This window comes from Manis pentadactyla, chromosome 3 (assembly GCF_030020395.1).
Source record: "Manis pentadactyla isolate mManPen7 chromosome 3, mManPen7.hap1, whole genome shotgun sequence".
NCBI classification, from domain to species: domain Eukaryota; kingdom Metazoa; phylum Chordata; class Mammalia; order Pholidota; family Manidae; genus Manis; species Manis pentadactyla.
This window is the reverse complement of record NC_080021.1, coordinates 130,207,338-130,228,940: the sequence shown is the minus strand read 5'-3', so window position 1 is coordinate 130,228,940 and position 21,603 is coordinate 130,207,338. Positions and strand designations below refer to the sequence as shown.

The 21,603-nt window shown below is 40.6% G+C and overlaps 1 long non-coding RNA gene across 1 annotated transcript in view; it reads right to left on the bottom strand.

The window, feature by feature from the left end:
* Positions 1-1,396: 1,396 nt before the first annotated feature.
* Positions 1,397-21,603, bottom strand: part of LOC130682950 (uncharacterized) — a 34,056-nt gene continuing 13,849 nt past the window's right edge. Inside the window, exon 2 of the long non-coding RNA XR_008996427.1 lies at positions 1,397-1,458. This is a non-coding gene — a long non-coding RNA (uncharacterized LOC130682950). The remainder of the gene's footprint in view (positions 1,459-21,603) is intronic.

The following is a 21,603-nucleotide window of genomic DNA, read 5'->3' as shown; positions in this document are numbered from 1 at the left end:
CATGGAGGACTGAGACATGGGCTCTCCATCCTACGTGATGTTTGCTTACTGGTCTGACTGGTGCTGGTAAAATGAATAAATCAGGTGGCTGTGACTCTGGGGAGGGTTTCCTAATAAAACACAGGCTGCCCAGTTTAAATTCGAATTTTAGGTAAAAAATTAGTATAATTATATCCCAAACACTGCCTGAGACATACCTATACTAAGACATTGTTCAGTGTCTCTCTGAAATTCCTCCTTAACTGGCAATCCTGTACTTCCATTTGCTAAGTCCAGCTGCCCTACCTGCGAGGCTCCATGGGGCATGAGGAGGCGGCCAGTGAGGGTGGGCTACTCCCATCCTTGTACCCCTTACCCAGCATCCATGCAGACCACCAGGGGTGAAGCCAATTCCTCTGTGCTGTCCAGGTGTCTGGGGCTTTAGCAGGGTGAGAACGGAGAGGGAGAGAAAAGGAAGCCCACTGAGCCCAGGCCCGTTCCTAGGGAGCCATGCAGCACCCCTGGGGTCCTGGCACAGGGTCATCCCATGCCCAGCTGGGGAAAGGGGTACCTCGTTGTGTGCCTAGGAGGGATGGCTGAGTACTTTGTCAGAGCTCACACCATTAGTAAGTGAAGGCAAGGAAAGAACCCAGGTCTCTTGCAACAAACATCACCTACTGGGTCATGTGCCCTATAGGCAAATCCTCCAAGTTTGCCCAGCTTGGAGACCAGCCAGGTCCCTAGCCCCTGCCTGGCTTCTCCACCCCAGTCATCAGTTGGGCAATGTCACAATTGTAAACGGGATGCAGAGAGTATCTGCCCTCGCTGGGGAGGTGTGCACTGTGGGAAGGGTACCCCATTGGGAAAATGTAGAATTCTTGCCTGGAAAAGTGATAGCTGGCTGGGAGGCAAAACAAAAGAATTGTCTGAAGACTTGATACTTAAGTCAAATGTCACAACTGAATACAAGTTACCCAGACAGCCTTGTGCTCAGCGCTTCCCTGTGAACCAGCAGGGATGGTGTACGGGGCATGAAGTGCCTACTCCTCAGTACACCACTCCTGACTCAGACACCACTGAGCCCCACAGTGCCCTTCTGTTTCTGCAGCTCACCTCCAAAGGGGGCTTCTTCCTTCAGGAACACTGCCTGCTGTGCAACCAGGTGTGGAGGGAGGGAAGCAATGGGAACAATTCACCGTGGCTTTGTCCTGAAGCACTTTCCTGTAGGCAGAACTTCCAGGCCACACTGATGACACAAATGTTTACTGAGGTATATTCTGTGCCATCATTTACCCTAAAGCACCTTGGGATAAAAAGATAAAGACAGACATGGTCCTTGTGCGGTGCACAGCACAGTAGGAGCAAAAATCTTCTAATCTTATCAGAAGAATTAGAACGCATGTGGGGAGGTTGCTTCCCCACGTTCACCAGAACCCTGACCTGGCATGGACCTGGCAGCAGAAGCTGATGCAGTTAACCCTGAGGAGGAAAGATAAATGTTGCATGAGAGGGGAAAAGGTTTGATGCCATCAATCTTTTTTTTTATTAATTTTATTTTGGTATCATTAATCTACAATTACAATTACATGAAGGACATTATGTTTACTAGGTTCCCCCCTTCACCAAGTCCCCCCCACATACCCGTTCACAGTCACTGTCCATCAACACAGTAAGATGCTGTAAAATCACTACTTGTCTTCTCTGTGTTGCACAGCCCTCCCCATGCTCCCCATGCACTATACATGTTAATCGTAATGCCCCCTTTCTTTTTTCCCGCCGTTATCCCTCCCTTCCCACCCGTCCTCCCCAGTCCCTTTCCCTTTGGTAACTGTTAGTCCATTCTTGGGTTCTGTGCTTCTGCTGCTGTTATGTTCCTTCAGTTTTCTTTTGTTCTTATACTCCACATATGAGTGAAATCATTTGGTACTTGTCTTTCTCCACCTGGCTTATTTCACTGAGCATAATACCCTCTAGCTCCATCCATGTTGTTGCAAGTGGTAGGATATGTTTTTTTCTTATAGCTGAGTAATATTCCATTGTGTATATGTACCACATCTTCTTTATCCATTCATTTACTGATGGACATTTAGGTTGCTTCCATATTTTGGCTATTATAAATAGTGCTGCAATAAACATAGGGGTGCATCTTTCTTTTTCAAACTGGAGTGCAGCATTCTTGGGGTAAATTCCTAGAAGTGGAATTCCTGGGTCAAATGGTATTTCTATTTTGAGCATTTTAAGGAACCTCCATACTGCTTTCCACAATGGTTGAACTAACTTACATTCCCACCAGCAGTGTAGGAGGGTTCCCCTTTCTCCACAACCTCGCCAACATTTGTTGTTATTTGTCTTTTGGATGGTAGCCATCCTTACTGGTGTGAGATGATTCTCATTGTGGTTTTATTTATTTATTTATTTATTTATTGGTGCCAAAGTATTTTTTATTTTATATTTATTTCTGTACAGCAAAGGAAACCATCAATAAAACAAAAAGGCCACCTACATACAGTATGGGAGAATATATTCATAAATGATATATCCAGTAACATACAAACATCCAAAATAACAAAGAACTCCTACAATTCAATCAAAAAATGTTTTAAATAGCCCAATTAAAAAATGGACAGAGACTTTTTTTAAATTTATTTCCATTTATTGGCATGAATGTTTTTATCATCTCATACACCTTTTTTTTTTGAGAGGGCATCTCTCATATTTATTGATCAAATTGTTGTTAACAACAATAAAATTCTGTCTAGGGGAGTCAATGCTCAATGCACAATCATTAATCCACCTCAAGCCTAATTCTCATCAGTTTCCAATCTTCTGAAGCACAACGAACAAGTTTTTACATGGTGAACAAATTCTTACATAGTGAATAAGTTCTGACATGGTGAACAGTAGAAGGGCAGCCATCACAGAAACTTTCGGTTTTGATCACACATTATGAACTACAAACAATCAGGTCAGATATGAATATTCGTTTGATTTTTATACTTGATTTATATGTGAATCCCACATTTCTTCCTTATTATTATTATTATTTTTTTTTTATTTTTAATAAAATGCTGAAGTGGTAGGTAGAAGCAAGATAAAGGTAGAAAACATAGTTTAGTGCTGTAAGAAAGCAAATGTAGATGATCAGGTGTGTGCCTATAGGCTAAGTATTAATCCAAGCTAGACAAGGGCAACAAAACATCCACGGATGCAGAAGATTTCTCTCAAAACAGGGAGGGTGAGGTTCTAAGCCTCACCTCTGTTGATCCCCAATTTCTCACCTGATGGCCCCCCTGCGACTGTGCCTGTCTTAGGTTGTTCCTCCCTTGAGGAATCTTACCCGTCTCTGGCTAACCAGTCATCTTCTGGGGCCATACAGGGAAATGTAAAGTTGGTACGTGAGAGAGAAGCCATATTGTTTGAAAAGGTTAGCTTTTTACTTCTTTGCATATTTATGCCCTGTGGCTTCTATGCCCAGCATTTGTCTTGAGGTATCTTTACCACTTGGAAGAATTATGATACTCGGTAAATTCGATATGAGGCACGAATTCTATTTAAGGGCTGTAATTAGGAAGGAAGAAGAAAAGCTATAGAAGTAGCAGGCGGAAGAAAACATGGGAAGATTGGTTATTTCTTTGACATATCTTCTTGTAGAGTAACATAAGCATGTATAGGTTTTAACAAACTACTAATTAAATTGCGCACACACATTAAAATAATAGGAATACAGTTACATAACCAAAGCAGACCTACAATTACCAGCCATCTCCAGTGAAACAAAGAAAACCAGTTAGGCACCCTAAGCATTTGTGAAAACTTATCTATGATATGATGGATATTGTCTAACTGAATTTGAATAGTTTGAGAAAAATCAGACAAATTAAAACAACACATTCCTGGGAACCGTTCACATTCCATATGTTCTTTTAACAGTAGATAGTCTGTAGTCTCAAGATTTTGGAGGACTGAAACTTGCACTTCTCCTAATTCTTGGTTGAGTTCCAACAGTATAGATCCAGTCAAATTTGTTATTTTACTGTATGCACAGACCATATCTCCTTCTTCATTCCAATGGCAATTCCAGAAACCAGTGGGATGAATGCAGCTACAACTGCAACAGCGCCAGGATGTTTGTTGATGTTTTTTAATGACCATCTTCTGGAATGACTCTTCCAGAGTATGTTGATGTTGGAACTTCTTCTTCATATCGTATCTTATTTCGTTTTCTGGGTAGCCAAGTTAGGCTTTGATCCTCTGTATAAACACAAACAGACCCTTTGCCCACACTTTGATATGCCCTTTATACCATTGTGAAGAACTTATTGGAGGTCACCACACAAGAACTTTTTTTTTTAAGAGAAAGGAATATTATCAGAAAAATGTACTTCCATAGCTGATCATCTTACACCCTTTAATTGATCAAAATTAAGGATATTTAAAGCATGCATTAATCATTGATTTACACTTAATATTATCCTATCAGGGAGTAATCCCCCTTTCTTTTTTTTTTTTGTTATCATTAATCTACAATTACATGAAGAATATTATGTTTACTAGGCTCTCCCCTATACCAGGTCCCCCCCATAAACCCCTTTACAGTCACTGTCCATCAGCATAGCAAAATGTTGTAGAATCCCTACTTGCCTTCTCTGAGTTGTACAGCCCTCCCTTTTCTCCTACCCCCCCATTCATACTAATCTTAATACCCCCCTACTTCTCCCCCCCTTATCCCTCCCTACCCACCCATCCTCCCCAGTCCCTTTCCCTTTGGTACCTGTTAGTCCATTCTTGAGTTCTGTGATTCTGCTGCTGTTTTGTTCCTTCAGTTTTTCCTTTGTTCTTATATTCCACAGATAAGTGAAATCATTTGGTATTTCTCTTTCTCCACTTGACTTGTTTCACTGAACATAATACCCTCCAGCTCCATCCATGTTGCTGCAAATGTTTGGATTTGCCCTTTTCTTATGGCTGAGGAGTATTCCATTGTGTATATGTACCACATCTTCTTTATCCATTCATCTTTATTGATGGACATTTAGGTTGCTTCCAATTCTTGGCTATTGTAAATAGTGCTGCGATAAACATAGGGGTGCATCTGTCTTTCTCAAACTTGATTGCTGCGTTCTTAGGGTAAATTCCTAGGAGTGGAATTCCTGGGTCAAATGGTAAGTCTGTTTTGAGCATTTTGATGTACCTCCATACTGCTTTCCACAATGGTTGAACTAACTTACATTCCCACCAGCAGTGTAGGAGGGTTCCCCTTTCTCCACAGCCTCGCCAACATTTGTTGTTATTTGTCTTTTGGATGGTAGCCATCCTTACTGGTGTGAGGTGATATCTCATTGTAGTTTTAATTTGCATTTCTCTGATAATTAGCGATGTGGAACATCTTTTCATATGTCTGTTGGCCATCTTTATTTCTTTTTTGGAGAACTGTCCGTTCAGTTCCTATGCCCATTTTTTAAGTGGATTGTTTGTTTTTTGTTTGTTGAGGTGGGTGAGCTCTTTATATATTTTGGACGTCAAGCCTTTATCGGATCTGTCATTTTCAAATATATTCTCCCATACTGTAGGGTTCCTTTTTGTTCTATTGATGTTGTTTTGCTGTACAGAAGCTTTTCAGCTTAATATAGTCCCACTTGTTCATGTTTGCTGTTGTTTTCCTTTCCCGGGGAGATATGTTCAAGAAGAGGTCACTCATGTTTATGTCTAAGAGGTTTTTGCCTATGTTTTCTTCCAGGAGTTTAATGGTTTCATGGCTTACATTCAGGTCTTTGATCCATTTTGAGTTTACTTTTGTATATGGGGTTAGACAACGGTCCAGTTTCATTCCCCTACATGTAGCTGTCCAGTTTTGCCAGCACCACCTGTTGAAGAGACTGTCATTTCGCCATTGTATATCCATGGCTCCTTTATCAAATATTAATTGACCATATATGTTTGGGTTAATGTCTGGAGTCTCTAATCTGTTCCACTGGTCTGTGGCTCTGTTCTTGTGCCAGTACCAAATTGTCTTGATTACTATGGCTTTGTAGTAGAGCTTGAAGTTGGGGAGTGAGATCCCCCCTACTTTATTCTTCTTTCTCAGGATTGCTTTGGCTATTCGGGGTCTTTGGTGTTTCCATATGAATTTTTTGAATTATTTGTTCCAGTTCATTGAAGAATGTTGCTGGTAATTTGATAGGGATTGCTTCAAATATGTATATTGCTTTGGGCAGGATGGCCATTTTGATGATATTAATTCTTCCTAGCCACGAGCATGGGATGAGTTTCCATTTGTTAGTGTCCCCTTTAATTTCTCTTAAGAGTGACTTGTAGTTTTCAGGGTATAGGTCTTTCACTTCTTTGGTTAGGTTTATTCCTAGGTATTTTATTATTTTTGATGCAGTTGTGAACGGAATTGTTTTCCTGATTTCCCTTCTATTGGTTCACTGTTAGTGTATAGGAAAGCTACAGATTTCTGTGTGTTAATTTTGTATCCTGCAACTTTGCTGTATTCTGATATCAGTTCTAGTAGTTTTAGAGTGGAGTCTTTAGGGTTTTTTATGTACAATATCATATCATCTGCAAATAGTGACAGTTTAACTTCTTCTTTACCAATCTGGATTCCTTGTATTTCTTTATTTTGTCTGATTGCCGTGGCTAGGACCTCCAGTACTATGTTAAATAACAGTGGGGAGAGTGGGCATCCCTGTCTAGTTTCTGATCGCACAGGAAAAGCTTTCAGCTTCTCGCTGTTCAGTATAATGTTGGCTGTGGGTTTATCATATATGGCCTTTATTATGTTGAGGTACTTGCCCTCTATTCCCATTTTACTGAGAGTTTTTATCATGAATGGATGTTGAATTTTGTCAAATGCTTTTTCAGCATCTATGGAGATGATCATGTGGTTTTTGTCTTTCTTTTTGTTGATGTGGTGGATGATGTTGATGGACTTTCGAATGTTGTCCCATTCTTGCATCCTTGGGATGAATCCCACTTGGTCATGGTGTACGATCCTTTTGATGTATTTTTGAATTCAGTTTGCTAATATTTTGTTGAGTATTTTTGCATCTATATTCATCAGGGATATTGGTCTGTAGTTTTCTTTTTTGGTGGGGTCTTTGCCTGGTTTTGGTATTAGGGTGATGTTGGCTTCATAGAATTCAGTTTGGGAGTATTCCCTCCTCTTCTATTTTTTGGAAAACTTTAAGGAGAATGGGTATTATGTCTTCTCTGTATGTCTGATAAAATTCTGAGGTAAATCCATCTGGCCCGGGGGTTTTGTTCTTTGGTAGTTTTTTGATTACTGCTTCAATTTCGTTGCCCGTAATTGGTCTTTTTAGATTTTCTGTTTCTTTCTGTGTCAGTCTTGGAAGGTTGTATTTTTCTAGGAAGTTGTCCATTTCTCCTAGGTTTCCCAGCTTGTTAGCATATAGGTTTTCATAGTACTCTCTAATAATTCTTTGTATTTCTGTGGGGTCTGTCGTGATCTTTCCTTTCTCGTTTCTGATTCTGTTGATGTGTGTTGACTCTCTTTTCCTCTTAATAAATCTGGCTAGAGGCTTTTCTATTTTGTTTATTTTCTCAAAGAATCAGCTCTTGGTTTCATTGAATTTTGCTATTGTTTTATTCTTCTCAATTTTATTTATTTCTTCTCTGATCTTTATTATGTCCCTCCTTCTGCTGACCTTAGGCCTCATTTGTTCTTCTTTTTCCAATTTTGATAATTGTGACATTAGACCATTCATTTGGGATTGTTCTTCATTCTTTAAATATGCCTGGATTGCTATATACTTTCCTCTTAAGACTGCTTTTGCTGTATCCCACAGTAGTTGGGGCTTTGTGTGGTTGTTGTCATTTGTTTCCATATATTGCTGGATCTCCATTTTAATCTGGTCATTGATCCATTGATTATTTAGGAGCATGTTGTTAAGCCTCCATGTGTTTTGTGAGCCTTTTTGCTTTCTTGGTACAATTTATTTCCAGTTTTATGCCTTTGTGGTCTGAAAAGTTGGTTGGTAGGATTTCAATCTTTTGGAATTTACTGAGGTTCTTTTTGTGGCCTAGTATGTGGTCTATTCTGGAGAATGTTCCATGTGCACTTGAGAAGAATGTGTATCCTGTTGCTTTTGGATGTAGAGTTCTGTAGATGTCTATTAAGTCCATCTGTTCTAGTGTGTTGTTCAGTGCCTCTGTGCCCTTACTTATTTTCTGTCTGGTGTATCTGTCCTTTGGATTGAGTGCTGCGTTGAAGTCTCCCAAAATCAATGCATTGCATTCTATTTCTTCCTTTAATTCTGTTAGTATTTGTTTCACATATGTTGGTGCTCGCTCCTGTATTGGGTACAAATATATTTATAATGGTTATATCCTCTTGTTGGACTGAGCCCTTTATCATTATGTAATGTCCTTCTTTATCTTTTGTTACCTTCTTTATTTTGAAATCTATTTTGTCTGATACTAGTATTGCAACACCTGCTTTTTTCTCTCTGTTGTTTGCCTGAAATATGTTTTTCCATCCCTTGACTTTAAGTCTGTGCATGTCTTTGAGTTTGAGGTGAGTCTCTTGTAAGCAGCATATGGATGGGTCTCACTTTTTAATCCATTCTATTACTCTGTGTCTTTTGATTGGTGCATTCAGTCCATTTACATTTAGGGTGATTATTGAAAGGTATGTACTTATTACCATTGCAGGCTTTAAGTTTGTGGTTACCAAAGGTTCAAGGTTAGCTTCTTTACTATCTTACTGTCTAACTTAACTCACTTATTGAGATATTATAAACACAGTCTGATGATTCTTTATTTCTCTCCCTTCTTATTCCTCCTCCTGCCTTCTTCATATGCTGGGTGTTTTGTTCTGTGCTCTTTTTAGGAGTGCTCCCATCTAGAGCAGTCCCTGTAAGATGCCCTGTAGAGGTGGTTTGTGGGAGGCAAATTCCCTCAACTTTTGCTTGTCTGGGAATTGCTTAATCCCTCCTTCATATTTAAATGATAATCGTGCTGGATACAGTATTCTTGGTTCAAGGCCCTTCTGTTTCATTGCATTAAGTATATCATGCCATTCTCTTCTGGCCTGTAAGGTTTCTGTTGAGAAGTCTGATGATAGTCTCATGGGTTTTCCTTTGTAGGTGACCTTTTTTTTCTCTCTGGCTGCCTTTAATACTTTTTCCTTGTCTTTGATCTTTGCCATTTTAATTATTATGTGTCTTGGTGTTGCCCTCCTTGGATCCCTTGTCATGGGAGTTCTGTGTACCTCTGTGGTCTGAGAGGCCATTTCCTCCCCTAGTTTGGGGAAGTTTTCAGCAATTATTTCTTCAAAGACACTTTCTAACCCTTTTTCTCTCTCTTCTTTTTCTGGTACCCCTATAATGCAGATATTGTTCTGTTTTGATCGTCACACAGTTCTCTTAAAATTCTTTCATTCCTGGAGATCCTTTTTTTCTCTCTCTGCATCAGCTTCTCTGCATTCCTGTTCTCTGTTTTCTAGTCCATTAATGGTCTGTTGCATCTCGTCCATTCTGCTTTGAAATCCTTCCAGAGATTGTTTTATTTCTGTATTCTCCCTCCTTAGTTCTTGCATATTTCTCTGCAAGTCCATCGGCATGCTTATGACTTTTGTTTTGAATTCTTTTTCAGGAAGACTGGTTAAATCTATCTCCCTAGTTTCCTTCTCAGGGGAAGATGTAGATGTCGAAGCTGTCTGGGTTAGTCTTGTCTGGATCAAATTTTTTTGCCTTTTCATGTTGATAGATGCAGTGGTATGCTATTGACGCATCTGTCAGCTGGGAGGGCCTAGACTTTTTCCAATTGCTTCTGGCCTTTCTTTACTTGGACAACTGCGACCCCTAGTGGCTTGTGTTGGGCAATTGCGTGTAGACTGGGTCTCTGTATCTTGCCCGGCCGGTATGGAGGAAGCTACCTTGTTGTGGGTGTGGCCAGCCTCAGGCTGCTGCTCTGCTATGGCGGAGTCCCGAAGGGGTAATGGACGGGGGGCTGTTTGGCTGTTCACCTCCGTGAGGGGTCTCAGAGCTGTTGCCCAGGGGGTTAGTGTGCCTGGATTTCCCTGGAATTTCCAGCTGCTAGACTGTGACCCGGGATGCTTCCGTCCAGCTGTGGGGTCCCTGTCCCTTTAAGACTTTCAAAAAGCACTCACTTTTCTTTGTCCCAGGAGCACCGGCTGCAGGACCCACTCACAGGTCTTACTGTCCTGCTTCCCTAGTTTCCGGCACCCCACGCATGCACTGTGTGTCTGTGCTCTGGTGTGGATGGCTAGGGCTGGGTGTTTAGCAGTCCTGGGCTCCTTCTCCCTCCCTGCTCTGACTCCTCTCCTCCTGCTGGGAGCTGGGGTGAGGGGCCTCGGGTCCCGCTGGGCTGCGCCTTGTATCTTACTCCTTTCACCAGGTGCTGGATTCTCGCAGGTGTGGATGTAGTCTGGCTGTTGTCCTGTGTCTTCTGGTCTCTTTTTAGGGATAGTTGTATTTGTTGTATTTTCAAAAATATGTATGTTTTTGGGAGGAGATTCCCACTGTCCTATTCATGTCTTCCTCAGTCCAATTTTGAGTTAGGTCTTCTTGACACATTTCACAGCTCCATGATACTGCTGCACCAAGGGCACAGACCTGGGGTCAGCAGATGGAGCTCAGGCAGCCATGCAGCCTCTCCCGGCATTCACAGCAGGGTCTGGCTGGACAGGAGGGAGAAGAAGCAGGGACAGCAGGCAGGTGGGCTGGCATGCTGACATGGGGCCACAGACCATGGCAGGGAAGGAAGCCAAAGATCCACATGAGCATTTTTAGAAAGATCTGGTCCTTGGTGGTAATGATGTATGAAACTTGAAAACAAACACCAAAAACACAATCTATGGCATCTCTCATCTGGTGGTAAAGGTCCAGACTTGGAAAGGGTGAAGGGTCCAAACACTTTGACAAGGAAAGGTACAGGGATAGTGGGACTGTCTGGGTCAGACACGGCTGGTGGCGGCCACCCTAGGGGATGCAGGTGCTGGCTTCAAGCGGGCTAACCCTCTGATGGCTAACTGCATCCCCTCAAGTTCATATGTTGAAGTCCTCACCCCCAGGACCTCAGAGTGTGACTCTGTTAAGAGACCAGATCTTAAGAAGGTAATTAAGGTTAATCAAGGCCATGTGGGTGGCCCCTAATCCACTGTGTCTTTGTGTCCTTGTGAGAAGAGGAGTTAGGACACAGACACACACAGATGGAAGACTGTGTGAGGACACAGGGAGAGGATGGCCATCTACACACCCAGGAGAGAGGCCACAAGAGAAACCCTCCAGCCTACGTGTTGGTCTCAGACTCCCAGCCTCCAGTCCTCTGAGAAAACATGTTTCTGTCGTTTAAGCTTCCCGGTCTGTGGTGCTTTGTCATGGCAGCCCTAGCAGGCTGACCTCCCTCTCATTCCCGCTGGAGGCCAGCATGACACCAAGCTGGGTTTGTAAAAGTACATCTTTAAGATTTTATTTTAGTTCAGAATATCAGGTTTTTAAATTTGATTAGCAAAAAAGTTTTTTACCCTTTGTTACATAACCAATTAATTATTGATGAAATGGAAGTAAGTAAATCCCAACAAATATTTTCCAGGTAAAGTAAATAATAAAATTCCCCTTAGGAGGTAGGAGGAGAAATAGAAGCTGGAAAAAATTCACTGTCATTTGGGAACATCACCTTGAGCAGATCAAGCTCTCTTAGTGATTACAATCTCTTCTCCAACACAACTTAATGTATGCTGTTGGTTTAATTAATGCTGCCTCACTCTTATAAATAGATTCCTCAGTCCCAAGGTTCACTCATTTCTTTGCATTGTGATATCCAGCTAAAGAAACAAATACCCTAATGAAAATATATTCATGTATTAAGTTTTGGTATGTTGGACAATGTTGCATCCCCCAGTTCTTCCGCTCTGTACCATCTTTTGAAACTGCTTTGAGAAACTGCAATCCCAGCATTACAAGATTTTTTCTTGGTTGCAAAATGAGCTTATTTAGCTTCTGTTATTGGGAAGATGGAGTAGATGTTTGTTTCCCTATTCCTCCCATGACATACAACTAAACACCCTGACCTTCTATAAACAACATCCTAAGAAGATTCTGGGGATGGAGAGAAGAAGGCAGTCCACCTGGGGACCTTGGGAGGCAAGCATCAACATGTTGGAAGTTCCTGGGTTTTCTTTTTCTTCAAATAACTCTGAATTAAAGCTGAAGAATGTGTACACAAAAATACCTCAACCAAATTCTGCTTTCTCTAATCAAACAGGGCACAGACTAGCAAAATAGAAACCTTTAAATAATAAATGATCTCCTCTTAGCCAAACACCACTAAAAACTGTGGCCAACCCCCATCCATGCCAGCAAAAGCTAAGTGGGAAGGCTTATCTTCCATCCCCTCTGGGGATCCCAAAACACACTGCCTCTACTTCCTCCACCAAAGCAGTGTCATTGAAAGCCAAATAAAATAGGATGTTTAAATAAAATTCAAATTCTCATGCCACAGGCCCCAAATTTCCAGGTTTGAATTAAAAGTTACTCATCATAGGAAGATTTCAAACTAAAAGAAAAAAGGTAACTAGTAGATCCTAGTGCCAAGGTAACAGGAATGTTAAAATTATCTGTCAAAGACTTTAAAAGTATCATCATAAAATATTCTTCAGGAAGGAACTGTACACATGCTTGAAACACATAAAATATTTGAAATTCTCAGTAAAAAAATAGAAGGTATAAAGAAGAACCTAATGAATTCTTAAAATTGGAAAACATAATAACCATAATAAAAAAATAAATGGCAGGGGGTGGAGCCAAGATGGCGGCGTGAGTAGAGCAGTGGAAATCTCCTCCCAAAACCACATATATCTATGAAAATATAACAAAGACAACTCTTCCTAGAATAGAGACCAGAGGACACAGGACAATATCCAGACCACATCCACACCTGTGATAACCCAGCGCCTCGCGAAGGGGGTAAGATACAAGCTCCGGCCCGGCGGGACATGAGCGCCCCTCCCCTCAGCTCCCAGTGGGAGCAGAGCAGGCAGAGCAGGAGGGAGAGGGAGCCCAGGACTGCCGAACACCCAGCCCCAGCCATCCGGACCAGAGCGCAGACACAGTGCGTGCACAGGGCCCTGGATTCTAGGGAAACAGGGCAGCAAGACCGGTGAGCAGATGCCTGAGGATGGCGCCGGAGAATAAAGAAAAACAAGCAGTCATTATTTATTTATTTATTTTATTTTTTAAGTTTTTTTTTTTTTTGTGGTCGTTGTTTTGTTTTGGCAGCTGCTTTTTGGAAGTCATAAAGGGGCAAGGCGGGACACTTAATGCAGAGGTAGGGAATCCAGAGATCTCTGGGCACCCTAATCCCCTGGGCTAAAGGGAGCACAGAGGCCCCTTACGGAGATAAACAGTCTCCTGGCCGCTCCCCCTCCAATGCGACTCCACTACTTTGGAGCAGCAGCCCAAGCCAGGCCACACCCACAGCAACAGCAGAGACAAACTCCATAGCAGCCGGGCAGAAAGCAGATGCCCTGTCTGTGCCAGCTGCCCAGCACAAGCCACTAGAGGTCGCTGTTCTCGCAGGAGAGTAGGGCCACAAACCAACAAGAAGGGAAGTTCTTCCAGCCGTCACTCGTCCCAGCTCTGCAAACTATTCCTCTCACCATGAAAAGACAAAATTACAGGCAAACCAAGATAACAGAGACTCCAGAGAAGGAGACAGACCTAACCAGTCTTCCTGACAAAGAATTCAAAATAAAAATCATAAACATTCTGACAGAGATGCAGAGAAATACGCAAGAGATATGGGACGAAGTCCGGAGAGAGATCACAGATGCCAGAAAGGAGATCACAGAAATGAAACAAACTCTGGAAGGGTTTATAAGCAGAATGGATAAGATGCAAGAGGCCATTGATGGAATTGAAACCAGAGAACAGGAACGCATAGAAGCTGACATAGAGAGAGACAAAAGGATCTCCAGGAATGAAACAATTATTAAGAGAATTGTGTGACCAATCCAAAAGGAACAATATCCGTATTATAGGGGTACCAGAAGAAGAAGAGAGAGGAAAAGGGATGGAAAGTATCTTGGAAGAAATAATTGCTGAAAACTTCCCCAAACTGGGGGAGGAAATAATCGAACAGACCACGGAAATACACAGAACCCCCAACAGAAAGGATCCAAGGAGGACAACACCAAGACACATAATAATTAAATGGCAAAGATCAAGGACAAGGAAAGAGTTTTAAAGGCAGCTAGAGAGAAAAAGGTCACCTAAAAAGGAAAAACCATCAGGCTAACATCAGACTTCTCGACAGAAACCCTACAGGCCAGAAGAGAATGGCATGATATATTTAATGCAATGAAACAGAAGGGCCTTGAACCAAAGATACTGGATCCAGCACAACTATCATTTAAATATGACGGCGGCATTAAACAATTCCCAGACAAGCAAAAGCTGAGGGAATTTGCTTCCCACAAACCACCTCTACAGGACATCTTACAGGGACTGCTCTAGAAGAGAGCACTCCTAGAAAGAACACAGAACAAAACACCCAGCATATGAAGAATGGAGGAGGAGGAATAAGAAGTAGAGAAGAAAAGAATCTCCAGACAGTGTATATAGCAGCTCAGTAAGCGAACTAAGTTAGGCAGTAAGATACTAAAGAGGCTAACTTTGAACCTTTGGTAACCACGAATTTAAAGCCTGCAATGGCAATAAGTACATATCTTTCAATAGTCACCCTAAATATAAATGGACTGAAGGTACCAATCAAAAGACACAGAGTAATAGAATGGATTAAAAAGCAAGACCCATCTATATGCTGCTTACAAAAAACTCACCTCAAACCCAAAGACATGTACAGACTAAAAGTCAAGGGATGGAAAAACATATTTCAGGAAAACAACAGCGAGAAGAAAGCAGGGGTTGCAGTACTAATATCAGACAAAATAGACTTAAAGACAAAGAAAGTAACAAGAGATAAAGAAGGACACTACATAATGATAAAGGGCTCAGTCAAACAAGAGGATATAACCATTCTAAATATATATGCACCCAAGACAGGAGCACCAGCATATGTGAAACGAATACTAACAGAACTAAAGTGGGATATAGACTGCAATGCATTCATTCTAGGAGACTTCAACACACCACTCACCCCAAAGGATAGATCCACTGGGCAGAAAATAAGTAAGGACACGGAAGCACTGAACAACACAGTAGAGCAGATGGACCTAATAGACATCTATAGAATTCTACATCCAAAAGCAGCGGGATATACATTCTTCTCAAGTGCACATGGAACATTCTCCAGAATAGACCACATACTAGGCCACAAAAAGAGCCTCAGAAAATTCCAAAAGATTGAAATCCTACCAACCAACTTTTCAGACCACAAAGGCATAAAACTAGAAATAAGCTGTACAAAGAAAGCAAAGAGGCTCACAAAACACATGGAGGCTTAACAACACGCTCCTAAATAATCAATGGATCAATGACCAAATCAAAATGGAGATCCAGCAATATATGGAAACAAATGACAACAACAACACTAAGCCCCAACTTCTGTGGGACACAGCAAAAGCAGTCATAAGAGGAAAGTATATAGCAATCCAAGCATATTTAAAAAAGGAAGAGCAATCCCAAATGAATGGTCTAATGTCACAATTATCGAAATTGGAAAAAGAAGAACAGATGAGGCCTAAGGTCAGCAGAAGGAGGGACATAATAAAGATCAGAGAAGAAATAAATAAAATTGAGAAGAATAAAACAATAGCAAAAATCAATGAAACCAAGAGCTGGTTCTTCGAGAAAATAAACAAAATAGATAAGCCTCTAGCCAGACTTATTAAGAAGAAAAGAGAGTCAACACAAATCAACAGTATCAGAAACGAGAAAGGAAAAATCACGACGGACCCCACGGAAATGCAAAGGATTATTGGAGAGTACTATGAAAACCTATATGCTAACAAGCTGGGAAACCTAGGAGAAATGGACAACTTCCTAGAAAAATATAACCTTCCAAGATTGACCCAGGAAGAAACAGAAAATCTAAACAGACCAATTACCAGTAACGAAATTGAAGCGGTAATCAAAAAACTACCAAAGAACAAAACCCCCAGGCCAGATGGATTTACCTTAGAATTTTATCAGACATACAGGGAAGACATAATAACCATTCTCCTTAAAGTTTTCCAAAAAATAGAGGAGGAGGGGATACTCCCAAACTCATTCTATGAAGCTAACATCACCCTAATACCAAAACCAGGCAAAGACCCCACCAAAAAAGAAAACTACAGACCAATATCCCTGATGAACGTAGATGCAAAAATACTCAACAAAATATTAGCAAACCGAATTCAAAAATACATCAAAAGGATCATACACCATGACCAAGTGGGATTCATCCCAGGGATGCAAGGAGGGTACAACATTCGAAAGTCCATCAACATCATCCACCACATCAACAAAAAGAAAGACAAAAACCACATGATCATCTCCATAGATGCTGAAAAAGCATTTGACAAAGTTCAACATCCATTCATGTTAAAAACTCTCAGCAAAATGGGAATAGAGGGCAAGTACCTCAACATAATAAAGGCCATCTATGATAAACCCACAGCCAACACTATATTGAACAGCGAGAAGCTGAAAGCATTTCCTCTGAGATTGGGAACTAGACAGGGATGCCCACTCTCTCCACTGTTATTTAACATAGTACTGGAGGTCCTAGCCACGGCAATCAGACAAAACAAAGAAATACAAGGAATCCAGATTGGTAAAGAAGAAGTTAAACTGTCACTATTTGCAGATGACATGATACTGTACATAAAAAACCCTAAAGACTCCACCCCAAAACTACTAGAACTGATATCGGAATACAGCAAAGTTGCAGGATACAAAATCAACACACAGAAATCTGTGGCTTTCCTATATACTAACAATGAACCAACAGAAAGAGAAATCAGGAAAACAACTCCATTCACAATTGCATCAAAAAAAATAAAATACCTAGGAATAAACCTAACCAAAGAAGTGAAAGACTTATACTCTGAAAACTACAAGTCACTCTTAAGAGAAATTAAAGGGGACACTAACAGATGGAAACGCATCCCATGCTCGTGGCTAGGAAGAATTAATATCGTCAAAATGGCCATCCTGCCCAAAGCAATATACAGATTTGATGCAATCCCTATGAAACTACCAGCAACATTCTTCAATGAACTGGAACAAATAATTCAAAAATTCATATGGAAACACCAAAGACCCCGAATAGCCAAAGCAATCCTGAGAAAGAAGAATAAAGTAGGGGGGATCTCACTCCCCAACTTCAAGCTCTACTACAAAGCCATAGTAATCAAGACAATTTGGTACTGGCACAAGAGCAGAGCCACAGACCAATGGAACAGACTAGAGAATCCAGACATTAACCCAGACATATATGGTCAATTAATATTTGATAAAGGAGCCATGGACATACAATGGCGAAATGACAGTCTCTTCAACAGGTTGTGCTGGCAAAACTGGACAGCTACATGTAGGAGAATGAAACTGTACCATTGTCTAACCCCATATACAAAAGTAAACTCAAAATGGATCATAGACATGAATGTAAGCCATGAAACCATTAAACTCCTGGAAGAAAACATAGGCAAAAACCTCTTAGACATAAACATGAGTGACCTCTTCTTGAACATATCTCCCCGGGCAAGGAAAACAACAGCAAAAATGAGTAAGTGGGACTATATTAAGCTGAAAAGCTTCTGTACAGCAAAAGACACCATCAATAGAACAAGAAGGATCCCTACAGTATGGGAGAATATATTTGAAAACTGACACATCCGATAAAGGCTTGACGTCCAGAATATATAAAGAGCTCACACGCCTCAACAAACAAAAAACAAATAACCCAATTAAAAAATGGGCAGAGGAACTGAACAGACAGTTCTCCAAAAAAGAAATACAGATGGCCAACAGACACATGAAAAGATGCTCCACATCGCTAATTATCAGAGAAATGCAAATTAAAACTACAATGAGGTATCACCTCACACCAGTAAGGATGGCTGCCATCCAAAAGACAAACAACAACAAATGTTGGCGAGGCTGTGGAGAAAGGGGAACCCTCCTACACTGCTGGTGGGAATGTAAGTTAGTTCAACCATTGTGGAAAGCAGTATGGAGGTACATCAAAATGCTCAAAACAGACTTACCATTTGACCCAGGAATTCCACTCCTAGGAATTTACCCTAAGAATGCAGCAATCAAGTTTGAGAAAGACAGATGCACCCCTATGTTTATTGCAGCACTATTTACAATAGCCAAGAATTGGAAGCAACCTAAATGTCCATCAATAGATGAATGGATAAAGAAGATGTGGTACATATACACAATGGAATACTACTCAGCCATAAGAAAATGGCAAATCCAATCATTTGCAGCAACATGGATGGAGCTGGAGGGTATTATGCTCAGTGAAACAAGCCAAGCGGAGAAAGAGAAATACCAAATGATTTCACTTATCTGTGGAATATAAGAACAATGGAAAAACTGAAGGAACAAAACAGCAGCAGAATCACAGAACTCAAGAATGGACTAACAGGTACGAAAGGGAAAGGGACTGGGGAGGATGGGTGGGTAGGGAGGGATAAGGGGGGGAGAAGTAGGGGGGTATTAAGATTAACATGCATGGGGGGGTAGGAGAAAAGGGAGGGCTATACAACACAGAGAAGGCAAGTAGTGATTCTACAACATTTTGCTATGCTGATGGACAGTGACTGTAAAGAGGTTTATAGGGGAGACCTGGTATAGGGGAGAGCCTAGTAAACATAATATTCATCATGTAAGTGTAGATTAGTGATACCAAAAACAAAGCTAAAAAAAAAAAAAGGGCAGTTCCTGTGTGGTAACCTCCAACGAGTTCTACACAAGGGTATAAAGGGCATATAAAAGTGTAGGCAAAGGGTCTGTTTGTGTTTATACAGAGGATCAAAGCCTAATTGGGCTACCCCGAAAATGAACTAAGATACAATATGAGAAAGAACTTCCAACATCTGCACTCTCTGGAAGACTCATGCCAGAAGATGATCATCAAAAAACCCCAAAAAAGATCCACGCACTGCTACAGCTGTAGATGCACTCATCCCACCAGTTCCTGGACTTGCCATGGGAATGAGGAAGGAGATATCTAAGCTGACCTGTGCATACAGTAAAACAACAAATTTGACTGGATCTATACTGTTGGAACTCAACCAAGAATTTGGAGAAGTGCAAATTGTAGCGCTCCAAAGTCTTACAACTACAGACTATTTACTGTTAAAAGAACATATGGCATGTGAACAGTCCCCAGGAATGGGTTGTTTTAATTTGTCTGATTTCTCTCAGACTGTTCAAGTTCAGTTGGACAATATCCACCATATCATAGATAAGTTTTCACAAATGCCTAAGGTGCCTAACTGGTTTTCTTGGTTTCACTGGAGATGGCTGGTAATTACAGATATGCTTTGGTTATGTAACTATACTCCTATTATGTTAATGTGTGTGCGCAATTTAAGTAGTAGCTTAAAACCTATACATGCTGAAGTTACTCTACAAGAAGATATGTCAAAGAAATAATCAATCTTCCCATGTTTTCTTCCGCCTGCTACTTCTATAGCTTTTCTTCTTCCTTCCTAATTACAACCCTTAAATAGAATTCGTGCCTCATATCAAATTTACCGAGTATCATAATTCTTCCAAGTGGTAAAGATACCTCAAGACAAATGCTGGGCATAGAAGCCACAGGGCATAAATATGCAAAGAAGTAAAAAGCTAACCTTTTCAAACAATAAGGCTTCCCTCTCACTTACCAACTTCACATTTCCCTGTATGGCCCCGGAAGATGACTGGTTAGCCAGAGACGGGTAAGATTTCTCAAGGGAGGAACAACCTAAGACAGGCACAGTTGCAGGGGGGCCATCAGGTGAGAAATTGGGGATCAACAGAGGTGAGGCTTACAACCTCACCCCCACTGTTCTGAGAGAAATCTTCTGCATACGTGGATGTTTTATTGCCCTGGTCTAGCTTGGATTAACACATAGTCTACAGGCACACACCTGATCATCTACATTTGCTCTCTTACAACACTAAACTATGTTTTCTACCTTTATCTTGTATCTACCTACCACTTCAGCATTTTATTAAAAATAATAATAATAAAGAGAGAAATGTGGTATCCACATATAAATCAAGTATAAAAACCAAATGAGTATTCATATTTGAACTGACTGTTTATAGTTCATAATGCATGAGCAAAACCGAAAGTTTCTGTGATGACTGCCCTTGTACTGTTCACTATGTAACTTATTCATTATGTAAGAATTTGTTCTCCATGTAAGAACTTGTTTGTTATGCCTCAGAAGATTGGAGACTGACGAAAATTAGGCTTGGGGTGGATTAATGATTGTGCATTGAGCATTGACTCCCCTATACAGAATTTTATTGTCGTTAACAACCATTTGATCAATAAATATGAGAGATGCCCTCACAACAACAACAACAAAAAAAAAAGGACAGACTTCCAATGGTAAAATAAATAAGTAACCGGGATGTAATGTATAGCATAAGGAATATAGTCAAGATATTGTAACAGCTTGGTAGGGTGATAGCTGGAACCTAGAATTATGTATATAAATGTTTTACCACTGTGTTGTACACTTGAAACTAATGTAATGTAATACTGTGTGTCAACTACCCTTCAATAAAAAATAATTATTTAAAAAAAAAAAAAGAAGCACTCTATAAAAAAAAAAAAAAAACCTTCAATAGCTTACCAGTACCCACAGAATAAATTCCAGTACAAGATATTTTTGCATCCTGACTTTAGTCTCTATCTTGTAGCCTCACCAGTGGCCATTCCAGCTCCCTACATACCCCACAATCCAGCTTTGCTGCCTTTATTATTAGTTCAGAGTGTGCCTCCTAACCTCACATTCACTCACCTTCCCCACCCATTGAATCTCCTGCAAAGCCTTTCTGTCCTCTATTGTTACACGGAAAAACTGGTCACTTCCTCTTTATGCTCCCACAGTATTCTGTTAATGATAATACAGATGCATGTATCACATTGTTTATCCATTCATACATATATTTAAGCACTGCTACAATATGTAAAGCACTCTGATAAGTGTTGGGGACCTAAAGGTGAATTGATTTTGTTCTTAACTCTCCCTGCCTACTCTGCTGGAATATCTGGTGAAGAATATCGCATTTTTTTAAAATTATTTGTTTACATGTCTCATTTTGGTCATCTACTTCAGCCTAATAGCATTCTTGACCCACAATAGTTGTTTTAATAAATATTTGCTGAATGAAAAAAAAAAATAAAACATATGGGATGTGAACAGTTCCCAGGAATGGGCTATTTTAATTTGTCTGATTTCTCTCAGATTGTTCAGGTACAGTTGGACAATATCCATCATATCATAGACAAATTTTCACAAATGCCTAGGGTACCTACCTGGTTTTCTTGGCCTCACTGGAGATGACTGGTAATTATAGATCTGCTTTGGTTATGTAACTGTATTCCAATTATGTTAATGTGTGTGTGCAATTTAATTAGTAGTTTAAAAACTATACATGCTTAAATTACTCTACAAGAAGA